The 14,400-nt window shown below is 39.6% G+C and overlaps 1 long non-coding RNA gene across 1 annotated transcript; it reads left to right on the top strand.

Moving 5' to 3' along the window:
- The first annotated feature begins 995 nt into the window (after nucleotides 1–995).
- On the top strand, nucleotides 996–8,948 carry LOC126595943 (uncharacterized). The gene is made up of 2 exons (XR_007613773.1): nucleotides 996–1,078; nucleotides 8,805–8,948. It is a non-coding gene; the product is annotated as an uncharacterized LOC126595943 (long non-coding RNA).
- The last annotated feature ends 5,452 nt before the right edge of the window (nucleotides 8,949–14,400 follow it).

The raw sequence follows: 14,400 nt of genomic DNA, 5'->3' as shown, positions 1-14,400 counted from the left end.
GAAGCTTTCTACGAGTTGTAGTGTTTGCATTGTTATAGAGGGGAAATGTCTAAGGCAGATGCAAGAGGGCTGAATAGCTTGATCTTCGTATGCCATGCACTGAAGTTGTTGTTGGCTTGTGATAAGACCATATTTATGCGACTGAGTTAGCTTGTTCTCATGCATTTATGTTGTTATCTCTTAGTTAATTACGTATTTTAAGCTATTTTCGTGTGTTTGTAGGTCCATAGGCCTTATAAAGCAATAAGATGCATTTTGGTGCATTTTGGAGCAGTTTTGGTCTAGGAATGAATAGCACATGCATGGAGCAAGGTGGATGGACAAAATTGAACACTAAAAAGGCTAGGAATGTGTTAAACAGAAAGAAGAATTAATGTAAAAAGGACAAAAAGCTCAGCCACAAATGGGTGTCACTCCACCATTCACTGTTCCATCATTGCCGTGCACCACCATTGCACTCCTTTTGGATTCCTATGTCGTGTATCATCATCCATGTTCCCTCCATTGACTCATTTGTTGCATCATTCCACTTCTTTTCCTTTGTCTACCATGTGCACAATATCCTTTCACCTCATTGAACTTATTGATTCACCACTTACTCACCTTTCCACCCATCTTGTCCCCTTCATTATTTCAGATTTCATGCATCATTACATTGAATCATTGCACTCAATTGCTACACCATTCCTTGTTCCCTCCATCATTTCAGATTTCATGCATCATTACATTGAATCATTGCACTCAATTGCTACACCATTCCTTGTTCCCTTCATCATTTCAGATTTCATGCATCATTGCACTCAATTGCTACACCACTCCATGTTCCCCTCCATTGCCATGCACTTCCTCTATAAAAGGAAGTGTGTGTAACATAAATTTAGCTTAGTTCATATTTGGTTAGATCATTCACTCCCATTTCAACATAACCTTCATCCAAACACATCCATTCATCTTCACATCCATTCCTCCATACAAACAAACCTTCAAAAATTTGCCAACACCTTGTGCTGTAGCAAACGAAGGGAAAGAAAGTGCTTGGACGTGCTTGTTGTCCAACTTGGATCGTTGGAGCATTTAGGTGTTTTCTTTCTTTTTTGTTAATGTTTAAATTCATTTCCTTTCATTTTGTTGTAAATATGAGTGGCTAAACCCCTCTTGGCTAGGGGTGATTTCAAAGCCATGACTATGTTTATTGCAATATAATTTGATAAATTCCAGTTATGAACTCTTGAATCGTGAATGCAATTTGCTTAACTATTTGATTGATAACTTATTTCTATTTGTTGATTAAGGGTCGACACTTAATTGGCATGCATAAATCCAATGCTAGAATATAAGAAAGTTTCACATAATCATTACAAACTTGTATTCATAAGTAGTGGAGGTCGCTTATAAACGATCGCGTTAAGTTCAATTCCTAGCATGAGTGACATGATGTCATAGTTGCAAGTGCTTTGTCAATGCTTATGATTTTCATTAAACGTGATGATCTTTGATTGTATCTCTATTATGATGTCATGTGGGGAACTTTTGAATAATGTTTTGGGTTGTCGAATGATGTCATCCAATCCGATAAAACAAGGAAAATCTGAGAGTTAACTAGTGATGTCACGGTTAATTTGGAGCATTGTCATTCATAAATTCAATGAAGTAGTAACTGGAAATCGAGTTATTTGTATACATGTCATGTGTGGAGAAAAAGCCTCTAGCTATCCCATCCATCATCTTATTTCTCAAATTTGTTTTACAATCTTTCTAGTTTTTCATACTTGTTTGTTTATTTCAACTTCATCCAAATCAAAACCCCTCTTTTAGTTTCTTGTTTCAAAGTGTTTCAAATATGTTTTAGTTTGTGTATTTAAGTGTTTTGATTCAAGTAAAAGTCAATTTTTGTCCAAAGTCATTCCTAATGTCTAGTTTAACTTTATTTGGTTGTTTTAAGCTATTTTGAGTAATTTAAGTTTGTTTTGAGTCTTGTGAGTCTTGTTAAGTGTTTTTAAGTTTAGTTTTATGTTTTTGAGTTAGTTTAGAGGTTATTAGCAAGCCCTTCTAATCCCCGGTCCAGAACGATCCCTACTTATACTTGTACTACAATTGTCAAAAGAAGGTTAAATTTGTGTGTTAAGATAATTTTCGCATCAAGTTTTTGGCGCCGTTGCCGGTGATTAGCAACTTTGCTAATCCCTTGTTATTTCTTTTTGTTTATTTTCGTGCCTTTTGTTTTTAGTTACTGACTTTGTTTCTATTTGTATTTTTTTTTGTTTTACTTTTTATATTTGATTTAGTTTTGTTTCCTTGATTTCGGGTACTAGAGAAGTAAGACATGGATTTTGCTACCATTTAAGCTCAATTGGCGGAACTTACTTCTCAATTGTCACAATATGCCGAAAGGACCACAATGCAAAGTGTCCCTACATGTGGTGTGTCCTATGGGCAAGGATAACCAACTCAGCAATAGTCTCAATTCGCTGTGAATGAAGATGCTTAGGGTTATTAAGGCCATAGCCAATCATGGGACAACATGTTTTCTAACGCTTACAATTCGGATTGGAGAGATTATTCAGATTACATAGAACCTCAACAATTCCAACAAGATGGATATTGGCAGCAAGAAGATGAGTTCTATTCAAAACCTATGCAGCCATCACAACCTCATATACAATATGCTCAATCAAACTCAGGTTCGTCAACAGATTATGATCAAATTTTTGATGAAATAAATTCTTTGATGCAGATCTCACAAAATCAAGCCAAGGAGGCTCAACAAGATGGATATTGGCAGCAATCTGAGGAGTTTTATTTAACACCTATGCAGCCACCACAGCTTCCCCTATCACAATTCCAATCAAATTCAAGTATGTCCACGGATAGTGATCAAATTTTTCAATTACTAACCTCTTTGGTGCAGGGGCAGCAAAATCAAAATGAAACAATGCTCAATTAAGCTAAGGCGATGAGCGAATTGAAAAATCAACTTGGAGAGATTATGGAGTTCACGGCACAAATTTAAGAGTAAAGTGAACTCTCCAACTCAACTATTGAAAATTTAAAGGAATATTTTGAAATCCATGATGCTATCACTTTGGGAAGTGCTATGGAGGTTGGAGGTGAACCTAAGACATCCAAACCAAGCCAAAACATGGATGAACAACTGCTGCTTGAAGAAGAAGAGAATAACAAGGCCACGGCAAGGGAAGAACCACCATTGCAGCAGCCCCATATGCCCTCTATGCCGTCCACTACAACCAAGGTAAGCCGAAATTCAATTTGTCCTGACCCCGTTTCACTAAATGTCCTTATTCCTTGCAGGATCATGCAATCCAAGGAAGAAGAGGGTGAGAAAGGCATATTCGAAACCTTTCCAAAGAATCAAGAGCAAGAAGTGGATGGGGAATGTCTAGAATTCATCAAAGAAGATACACTTGAGACGAAAATGCCCAAAGAAGTTGAATTTTATGACACGGGAAAAGTCATAACTCTCAAAACACCAAATTTGGCCAAGTCCCATATCCCTGCAACCTTCAAAGATGTGGTGTTCATAATTAAGTTTGTGTTGGAGCAAGCAAGTAAGCCATCTTCTCCAACTTCGATTTTATTATATACTAACTTGCTAATTTTGATGATTCAGGCACCTACACTAGAATTTAAACCATTGTCAGATCACGTCAAGTATCACCTTCCATTCAAGGATCAATTCCATGCTATGGGCCCTATCCAAGTTTAGAATGAAGTTTCGTCCGGCTGGAAGACGTTAAAGCAAGCGCTTCTTAGGAGGCAACCCATGTATTCAAATGAGGAAGATTTTTTAATCGCTCCGTAATCAATTTTGCGTTTCTAAAAACCTTCCCTTTTCTGCAGTTTTATTTTGCCATGATTGTCATATTTATTTGTTGCTTGTTTAATTGTTTTTGGTGTGGGTTTATTTTTGAAACATTGATAGATATGCAAGGTATTTTTACATTCATTTTCATGAAAAAAAAAAAGGAACATTAAGCAGAAAATACAACAGGAAGCCTTCACAAAGGCTGTTTAGGAGAAGTCTCAGTAGTCGGCGGAGCCTCAGCAGTCGGCGGAGCTCCAGAAGGAGGAGGCATCGGAGGTTGATCATTTGGAGCTTCATTACGCGGTATAGCCCCAGAAGACGAAGGCAAATGCTGTTGGAACAAACCCACAAACCTCTGATGATCAAGTAAAATCTGACCATCAGATTCCTGCATCTGGTCAATCTTCCTCTTCATGTTTGTAGCATAGTTATGTGCGAGCTTGTGCAACTGTTTATTCTCTTGCTTGAGCCCTCTAATCTCATGTTTGAGACTCATCACTTCAGCCGCCAACGATTCAACTTGACGGGTTCGAGCAAATAGGCGCTGGGCCATATTAGACACAGAACCTGCACACTGCTCACTGAGAGCCAGAGAATCCTTAACAGCCAACTCATTAGACTGTTTGGAAAACAGTTTGTTATCTTTGGGAGTGACAAGGTTCCGGGCCACCACCGTAGCGGTCATATCATTCTTCATCACCGAATCCCCAACGGTAAGAGGACCAGTAGGGGATATGAATGATGGACGCCATATGTTGTCTGGAGAAGGCATGGCTGCCTTCACCAAGGTTCAGGTCAAAACGACGGTCGGAGGGGCCAGACATTTTCAAAGGTGTTGAAGAAAGAAGAGGTCGGACAAGTCAAGATCGTAGAAGTGCAAGAAGAGAGTTTATACAGGCAGAAATTCAAGTGTGCTCTGAAACGTACTGCGTGCCTCTATAAAAACCAGCACTCGACAAGATTTCAGAGATCGAAGAGGCGAGCTCAGAAATCGAAAAGGTCAATTCAAAAATCGAAGAGGCGCTAGCTTTCTCAAAAGCTAGGCTTGCTCAGAAACCACGAGTCAATCTTCTTTTCCAGATTTGTCCGCACTTGTCACATGCAACCTCTGCACTCGACGGAGCTCAGAACTCGAAGAGGCAAGCTCAAAAATTGGAGAGGCATCTGCTTTTACAGACGTGTCAGCATCTGTCACATGCACACTCAGCTTTGCGGAAGTTACGGGCAGTTTGTCGAAGCACCGATTCCAGATATCGAAGAGGCACTTGCTTTTCCAAACGTGTCAGCGCCTGTCACATGCACACTCATCTTTGCGGAAATCACGGGCAGTTTGTCGAAGCGTCGATTCCAGATATCGAAGAGGCACTTGCTTTTCCAGACGTGTCAGCGCCTGTCACATGCACACTCAGCCTTGCAAAAATTACGGGCAATCTGTCGAAGATTTCTTGTGAAGTAGAAGGCACGTGAAGTTTACTGTTAAATCATCCAACTGTTGCCGACAAGAGTGAAAGAATAGTACCGGTTATTAATTCCTATAAATGTCAACCTTCATCTTCCATTGCAAGGCAGACATACATAACATTTCTTCATCTCTGAGAATGTCTTCCCAACGAAGCCTCTCGAGGCACTCAGTGTTCCTTATTCCTTGGGGTACCTTTGCAAACAATTCATCCAAAGAAAAAGTATTTCATATCATGAAGGTTGAAAGCAAGAGTATCTCATATCATGTTTTCTCCCTCTCATTCTCCTTGTCGTTGTTTTCATCTGCGGGACAAGGAGAAGGAGAACAATTAGCCAGAACTTGGTATCAATCTTCCGATCTGGATCTGGAACCGACTACCTGGAACCCTTTCCTGATTGCTTACCTAGCCTTGCTCTCGAGTACTAATCTTCAACATCTTCTGCTTCCTCTTCATCTACCACATCTGCTTGCGGAACAGATAAGGGAAGTGAAAATGATACCTCGAAGCATGTGGAGACAATGTGCTAATTCATCCTCAACTAGGGACAAGGAGAAAGAAAGCAAATGGTGGGCACTTGGAAAGATTGAAGAAAGAAACAGACCATCACCTCTACCTCGTGCCTGCCTGCCGTGCAGAAGAAACAAGCAGAGAAGAATGCAGACTGCACAATCAAATCAACCCAGCAGAATAAGTCTGATTTGAAACCAAGGAACTCTGATATTCCTCGCTCAGAATTCCAAACCAGTTCGAGATCAAAGTTGTGGAAAGTCGCCTAGATCATCTATCTCCAAAACCAGATTTACATTCTTAAACTCTACTCTGTCTGGTTTTTACTTTATCATACTTGTCATGTTTATTCGTTGTTTGTTTGTTTGCTTGTTTTTGTGTAAGTTTATGCTTGAAACATTGAGGACAATGTTTGATTTAAGTGTGGGGGGTAACTAAGTTGTTTTACATGAAATTCGTAGGAGTTTATCACTCATTACTTCTAGTGTTGTTCCTTGCTGTTTTTAAGTGTTTTTTTTAAGCTGTTTTGGAGTGTTTTAGTGTGTTTTGACATAAAAATCCAAAAATCTCATAAAAATTTGAAAAATTGTTTTGAAAAACCCAAAAAGAGTTGTTTTTGTGTGTTTATTTGTGTCTTAGGGTACCTTCTAACACAATGATGATGATTTGGTTTTTAATTACATGAATGTTGAAGAGAGTTATAAACATGGATGAAAATTTGATTTACTCTTTGGTGTATACTTGGTTGTGGTTATAATTTATGAATTCACATGCAATCATAAAGGAATAATTAGTTTTTGTAACATGCTTGAAGGAAGGTACTCAAATGAACGCTACAACCTTGTGAGACTTGAGCCTAAACGTTTATTTGGAGAGTTAATAATTTGTGCACCATTGTTTTCTAAAGTCGTTGCATGATCTCATTATTCTTTGCTTGGTTGCTACTTAGAAGGCATTTCATCATTTAGTTCCAAATGCTAGAACTCATGCCTATTTCATTCAAAGCATGCTATTGATTTGCATAACACATATTCAAGATGAAATTGTGTAGTGACCACCAAAGCCAAATTGTCGTGCCCCTATTTCATTATGTGTTTAAGTTTAACACCGTTGAACCTTGTTAAGCCTATGTTCTTTGTTAACCCACACTATCCTTACCTAGCCTAGTTTTAGGACCATCCATACCCTTATTCTTGAAGCATAGTAAAGCATAACTTAAAATGAACTCCTTTTTTTATCAATGTATTGCAGAAAGCAAGTGTGGGGGAAATGATTCTTGTGTGTGTGTGTGTGCTAAAGTCCTTAATAAGGCACGGGTAGAAAAGAAAAAAAAAGAATTGAAAAGAGTATGAAAAAGAGCCCTAAGTGTTGCATGAATCTTCCCTTTGTATTTAAAAGTTGGTTCTGCATTCTAAAGTGAATTCCAAGTGTCTATTTCATTGCTTTGCTTGCTATCGCTTTAAGAATGTTTGTTATTCCTATCCTTTCTTTATTAGCCATTACCCCCAAGCCCTATTACAACCCTTGACTTCAATCTTGAGTGTTGTGTGTTTCAATTTGTGGAGTTCGAAATTGGTATGAGCATATGGTGTCACTGGTTCTCGCATCTAAGTAGTAGCATTCCATTCATGAGATCATATCTAAACATGCTTAATAACTCCATAAAATTGCTTTCTTTGTTATAACATATGTGAGTCCTAGTCTTTCGTGTTTACATCAATCTTCTCACATATACTAGTATAAGGTGTGTAGTCAGAAAATGTGTGTGAAAATAGAGAGTATCTTGTAAGGAATTGAGCAAATTCTCTAAGGCATGTTACTACATTCGAAACATTGTTTTAATTGGTTAATTGTGAACTAGTAAGTGGTGACTATAATCAAGTATGTGCTCAAGTGTAAAGATGACCAAAATTTGTGAAAATGATGATTTTTAACATGTCATGTTTCATTAAAAATCCCTGAGGCAAATGTTGGAAGATCTAGGTTGTGTTTTTTTTGTTTCGTTTGTTTTGTTTTGCTCGAGGACTAGCAAAAGCTAAGTGTGGGGGAATTTGATAAGAGCATATTTATGCGACTGAGTTAGCTTGTTCTCATGCATTTATGTTGTTATCTCTTAGTTAATTACGTATTTTAAGCCATTTTCGTGTGTTTGTAGGTCCATAGGCCTTATAAAGCAATAAGATGCATTTTGGTGCATTTTGGAGCAGTTTTGGGCTAGGAATGAATAGCACATGCGTGGAGCAAGGTGGATGGACGAAATAGAAGACTAAAGAGGCTAGGAATGTGTTAAAGAGAAAGAAGAATTAATGTAAAAAGGACAAAAAGCTCAGCCACAAAGGGGTGTCACTCCACCATTCACCTTTCCATCATTGTCGTGCACCACCATTGCACTCCCTTTGGATTCCTATGTCGTGCATCATCATCCATGTTCCCTCCATTGACTCATTTGTTGCATCATTCCGCTTCCTTTCCTTTGTCTACCATGTGCACAATATCCTTTCACCTCCTTGAACTTATTGATTCACCACTTACTCACATTTCCACCCATCTTGTCCCCTTCATTATTTCAGATTTCATGCATCATTACATTGAATCATTGCACTCAATTGCTACACCATTCCTTGTTCCCTCCATCATTTCAGATTTCATGCATCATTACATTGAATCATTGCACTCAATTGCTACACAATTCCTTGTTCCCTTCATCATTTCAGATTTCATACATCATTGCACTCAATTGCTACACCACTCCATGTTCCCCTCCATTGCCATGCACTTCCTCTATAAAAGGAAGTGTGTGTAACATAAATTTAGCTTAGTTCATACTTGGTTAGATCATTCACTCCTATTTCAACATAACCTTCATCCAAACACATCCATTCATCTTCACATCCATTCCTCCATACAAACAAACCTTCAAAAACTCGCCAACACCTTGCGCTGTAACAAAGGAAGGGAAAGAAAGTGCTTGGACGTGCTTGCTGTCCAACTTGGATCGTTGGAGCGTTTAGGTGTTTTCTTTCTTTTGTTTCTAATGTTTAAATTCATTTCCTTTCGTTTTGTTGTAAATATGAGTGGCTAAACCCCTCTTGGCTAGGGGTGATTTCAAAGCCATGACTATGTTTATTGCAATATAATTTGATAAATTCCAGTTATGAACTCTTGAATCGTGAATGCAATTGGCTTAACTATTTGATTGATAACTTATTTGTATTTGTTGATTAAGGGTCGACACTTAATTGGTATGCATAAATCCGATACTAGAATATAAGAAAGTTTCACATAATCGTTACAAACTTATATTCATAAGTAGTGGAGGTCGCTTATAAACAATCGCGTTAAGTTCAATTCATAGCATGAGTGACATGATGTCATAGTTGAAAGTGTTTTGTCAATGCTTATGATTTTCATTAAACGTAATGATCTTTGATTGTATCTCTATTATGATGTCATGTGGGGAACTTTTGAAGAATGTTTTGGGTTGTCGAATGATGTCATCCAATCCAATAAAACAAGGAAAATCTGAGAGTTAACTAGTGATGTCACGGTTAATTTGGAGCATTGTCATTCATAAATTCAATGAAGTAGTAACTGGAAATCGAGTTATTTGTATACATGTCATGTGTGGAGAAAAGGCCTCTAGCTATCCCATCCATCATCTTATTTCTCAAATTTGTTTTACAATCTATCTAGTTTTTCATACTTGTTTGTTTATTTCAACTTCATCCAAATCGAAACCCCTCTTTTAGTTTCTTGTTTCAAAGTGTTTCAAATCTGTTTTAGTTTGTGTTTTTAAGTGTTTTCATTCAAGTAAAAGTCAATTTTCGTCCAAAGTCATTCCTAGTGTCTAGTTTAACTTTATTTGGTTGTTTTAAGCTGTTTTGAGTAATGTAAGTTTGTTTTGAGTCTTGTGAGTCTTGTTAAGTGTTTTTAAGTTTAGTTTTATGTTTTTGAGTTAGTTTAGAGGTTATTAGCAAGCCCTCCTAATCCCCGGTCCAGAACGATCCCTACTTATACTTGTACTACAATTGTCAAAAGAGGGTTAAATTTGTGTGTTAAGATAATTTTCGCATCAGCTTGCAATAAGACTTTGTTGGTGACTATAACTCTTGTTGGGCATAAGTGCTCCCCTAGTTTAGTTGTCAAGCTTGAGGGTTTTTGATTATTTGTGAATGCTAGGAGTTCACATGTACAAGTTGTACCACTCGTCTTCTGGTAGGTGGAATGAATGGTGAGTTGCTTTCATCACTTGGTTGGTGGTACAAAGATGAGTTCCTTCTTCACCTGGTTGGTGGCATGAGTGGTAAGTTGCCAAATGATATTAGAGTACGGGTTGTACATTTCATCACCTGGTTGGTGGCATGAAGGAGAGTACGGGTTGTACATTTTATCACCTGGTTGGTGGCATGAAGATGAGTTCCTTTTTTCACCTGGTTGGTGGCATGAGTGGCAAGTTGCCAAATGATATTAGAGTGTGGGTTGTACATTTCATCATCTGGTTGATGGCATGAAGGAGAGTACGGGTTGTACATTTCATCACCTGGTTGGTGGCATGAAGATGAGTTCCTTCTTCACATGGTTGGTGGCATGAGTGGCAAGTTGCCAAATGATACGGGTTGTGCATTTCATCACCTGGTTAATGGCATGAAGATGAGTTCCTTCTTCACCTGGTTGGTAGCATGAGTGGATAGTTGCCAAATGATATTAGAGTACAGGTTGTACATTTCATCACCTAGTTGGTGGCATGAAGATGAGTTCCTTCTTCACATTTCATCACCTGGTTGGTGAGAATAAAGGCAAGGTGTCGAGGCACATTGTAGCAAGTGTCGAAGACACAAAGTATGTTGAACCCTTTCGAAGCACAATTGGCTTATGTATGAATGTGTTGAAATGTATAATTGAACGAATATACTGTGAAGCTGTTCGTTTATTTGTATAGTCTTGTTAACATATATTTAGACTTTGTTTCATGTTGGAAACATTCATGTTAAAGCTTTGAACCCGAGTGTTTCACTGCTAAGAATGTAAGAGGATTAAGATCAAGTTGTCTAAATCACCTCTTTATTGAATTCATGTCAAATAGTCTTCGTTACATATGATGCTGAACGGTTGAAGCTTAACACTTGTACAATGTGAGTTTACTTGTAATAGTACTTCAAGTGATCAGTGTTCCATGGATGGCCAAGGCTATTGCCATCAAAGCTTCTAAGTTTGTAGAAGCCAAGGCGACTGATGCCAACAACTTCAAACGGTCCATCCCAGTTTGGACTAAATGTTCCTTCACCCGGGACTCTGTCACAGAGTAATCTTTTCTTCAATTCCCAGTCCCCCACTTTGAAAGAACGAGGTTTGACCCTTGAGTCATAGTAGTTGGAGATACGCTGCTTATAGGCGACATTCCTCAAGTGAGCCTGGTTTCTATGTTCCTCGACTAGATCTAAGTTGAAGGTAAGTTGTTTGCCATTTTCGCTTTGCATGTAGTTCTGGACTCGGAACGTTGCTTGCTCAAGCTCAACTGGGACAACTACCTCTGTACCAAAGGCAAGTAAGAATGGGGTTTCTTATGTTGATGTCCGATACAAAGTGCGGTATGACCAAAGAACTTGGGGTACAAATTCTGGCCAACAACCTTTAGCCTTGTCCAAGCTGGTTTTCAAAGTTCGCTTTATTATTTTGTTGATGGCTTCAACTTGTCCATTAGACTGGGGATGAGCTGGGGAGGCAAAACATAAGTTGATGTTGAACTTAGAGCAGAACATCCTGAACTTATTGTTGTCGAACTGTCGCCCGTTGTCAGTGACTATCGCATTGGGAATGCCGAATCTGCAAATGATGTTTTTCCATATGAAGTCTTCTATTTTTATCTCAGTAATGGTTGCTAAGGGTTCTACTTCGGCCAACTTTGTGAAGTAGTCAACTGCAACGATTGCATAGTGAACATTGCCCTTCCCTGCAGGCATTGGGCCGATCAAATCAAGTCCCCATTGGGCGAAGGGCCAAGGGCTGATCATAGGAGTGAGTGACTCGGGAGGGGAGTGAGGAATAATTACGTAGCTTAACACTTATCACATGAGCGGGATATTCTGATGGCATCTTGGTAGAGTGTTGGCCAATAATATCCTTGGCGAAAAGCCTTGTGTGCTAGGGATCAAAATCCAGCATGATCTCCGCAAACTCCTTCATGTATTTCCCGAATGACAGTTTCCGCATCAGCGGGCGTAAGGCATCTTAGGTATGGTAGGTTAAAACCCCGTTTGTAGAGTTGGTCATTAATGATCAAGTAACGGGTAGCCTTGTATCGAATCTGCTTAGCTTGGACTTTGTCATTTGGAAGGGTGCCATGAGCAAGGAATCTATAAATCGAGGTAATCCAACTATCTCCTTGTTGTAAGTTGCACACTTCCGCAACCATGGTGCTTAGTGCTGCCAACAATTCGACCTGAATTTTTCTCCCAATCTTGTCTTCCACCGCTGAGGCGAGGCGAGCTAAAGCATCTGCATGACTGTTTGCCGCTCGAGGAATTTGGGTGATTTGGTAGTGGAAGTGCTTGAGCAACAATTGTGTTTGTGCCAGATATGCTGCCATGGAGCTATCCTTAGCGTCAAAGTTGTTGGTGACTTGGTTAACCACCAATTGGGAGTCACTAAAGATATCAATTCGTTTAACCCCAAGGTGTTTGGCCAAATGTAAGCCTGCTAGAAGGGCTTCATATTCAGCCTCATTATTCGACTCCTTGAATTTGAAACGAATAGCATACTTCATCGCCACTTTGTCAGGGGTTGTAAGGACTAGTCCTACTCCACAACCCTGTTGGTTGGACAAGCCATCAACATATAGACTCCATGATGGGGCTGTTGGTTCTATTTTCTGAGCTTCCGAGGGTAATGAAACCACTTCTTTAGGTGTAGAAACAATGTCAACAGGATATGTGAAGTCGGCGATGAAGTCTGCCACTGCTTGGCCCTTCTCAGCTGGCTTTGGTTGGTAGGAGATGTCAAACTCACCCAATGATATCGCCCATTTAATCATTCACCCGAAAATGTCAGGACTTTGGAGTATCTGTCGAAGAGGATAATTGGTAAGCACGATGATGGAGTATGCTTGGAAGTAAGGGCAAAGTTTTCAAGCAGACATGACCAATGCTAGAGCCAATTTCTCAATGTTGGAGTATCGTGTCTCCACATCTTGTAAGTCTCCGCATCTTGTAAGGCCTTCCTAGCATAATAGACAGGCCGTTCGACATTACCATCATTTCAAATGAGAACGGAACTTACTGCTGAAGCCGATACCGACAGATAGATAATGAGAGTGTCACCAACCTCAGGCTTGGAGAGCAAATGCGCTTTACTCATGTAGTCTTTGAGGTTCTTGAATGCCTCAGCACATTCATCAGTCCATGTAATGTACTTCTTACTTCCCTTAAGTGCTTTGAAGAAAGAAGCACATCTGTTTGTGGCCTTAGAGATGAACCTAGTTAAGGCTGCCACATTGCCAGTAAGGCTCTGGATGTCTTTTGAAGTTACCGATTCCTTCATGTCGATGATTGCTTTGATCTTCTCGGGATTAGCCTCAATGCCTCATTGGCTTATCATGAAGCCTAAGAATTTGCCATAGCCTACGCCGAAGGCACATTTGTTGGGGTTCAACCTCATTTGATACCTTTTCAGAATGGTGAAAGTTTCAGATATGTTGGTGATGTGTTGGTCAGCATGTTTTTTCTTGACTAGCATATCATCAACGTAAACTTTCATGCTCTTCCCAATCTGTTCGGCGAACATTGTGACCAGTCTCTGATAAGTCCCTCATGCATTCTTTAGGCCGAAGGGCATGACTTTATAGCAATATAGTCCCCTGTCAGTAGTGAAGGTTGTGTGTTCTTGGTTCGGAGGGTTCATGAGGATTTGGTTGTATCTTGAGTAAGCATCCATGAAGCTCAGGAGTTCACACCCTGCCATAAAGTCTATAAGTTTATCTATGAGAGGAAGAGGAAAGTTATCATTCGGGCATCCTTTGTTTAGGTAGGTGTAATCGACACACATTCTCCACAAAACCTTTTGGAGCAGGAGACTTTGCTTGGTCGGATTCTTCTTAACAAGGACAACATTTGCTACCCACGTTAGATAATTGACTTCGCGAACGAAGCCTATGCCTTTGAGTTTTTCAACTTCTACCTTCATTGCCTCGTACCGTTCAGCGTCATAAGATCTTCGCTTCTGTCTCACTGGCTTGGTCTTGGGGTCAATACTTAAGCGATGACATATTATATCGGGAGAGATGCCTGGCATGTCCTCGTATGACCAGGCGAAGACCTCAGTGTTCTCTTGCAAAAAACAGATCAATACCAATCGAATGAGTGGTGACAAGGTGGTACCAATCTTTACCATGTGATCCAGATAATCTTTTGAGATATAGACATTCTCCAACTCTTCAGCAGGTTGTGCTTGCTGGGTGAAAGAGTCATCTCTAGGATCGTCGGGTTGACTGTTGCCACTGTGAAGATCCAAGTTGGCTTCGTCTGGGCTGGTCTTTATGACTTGGTCATGTATAAAAAGGGTTTCCTTGGGCACATGCAGGTGTTGTTGCTTGACTGAAGTGTTGTAACATGA

This window comes from Malus sylvestris, chromosome 13 (genome assembly GCF_916048215.2).
Source record: "Malus sylvestris chromosome 13, drMalSylv7.2, whole genome shotgun sequence".
In the NCBI taxonomy this organism is placed as follows: Eukaryota; Viridiplantae; Streptophyta; class Magnoliopsida; order Rosales; family Rosaceae; genus Malus; species Malus sylvestris.
The sequence above is the reverse complement of the archived record's forward strand: the minus strand, read 5'-3'. Positions and strand labels throughout refer to the sequence as shown.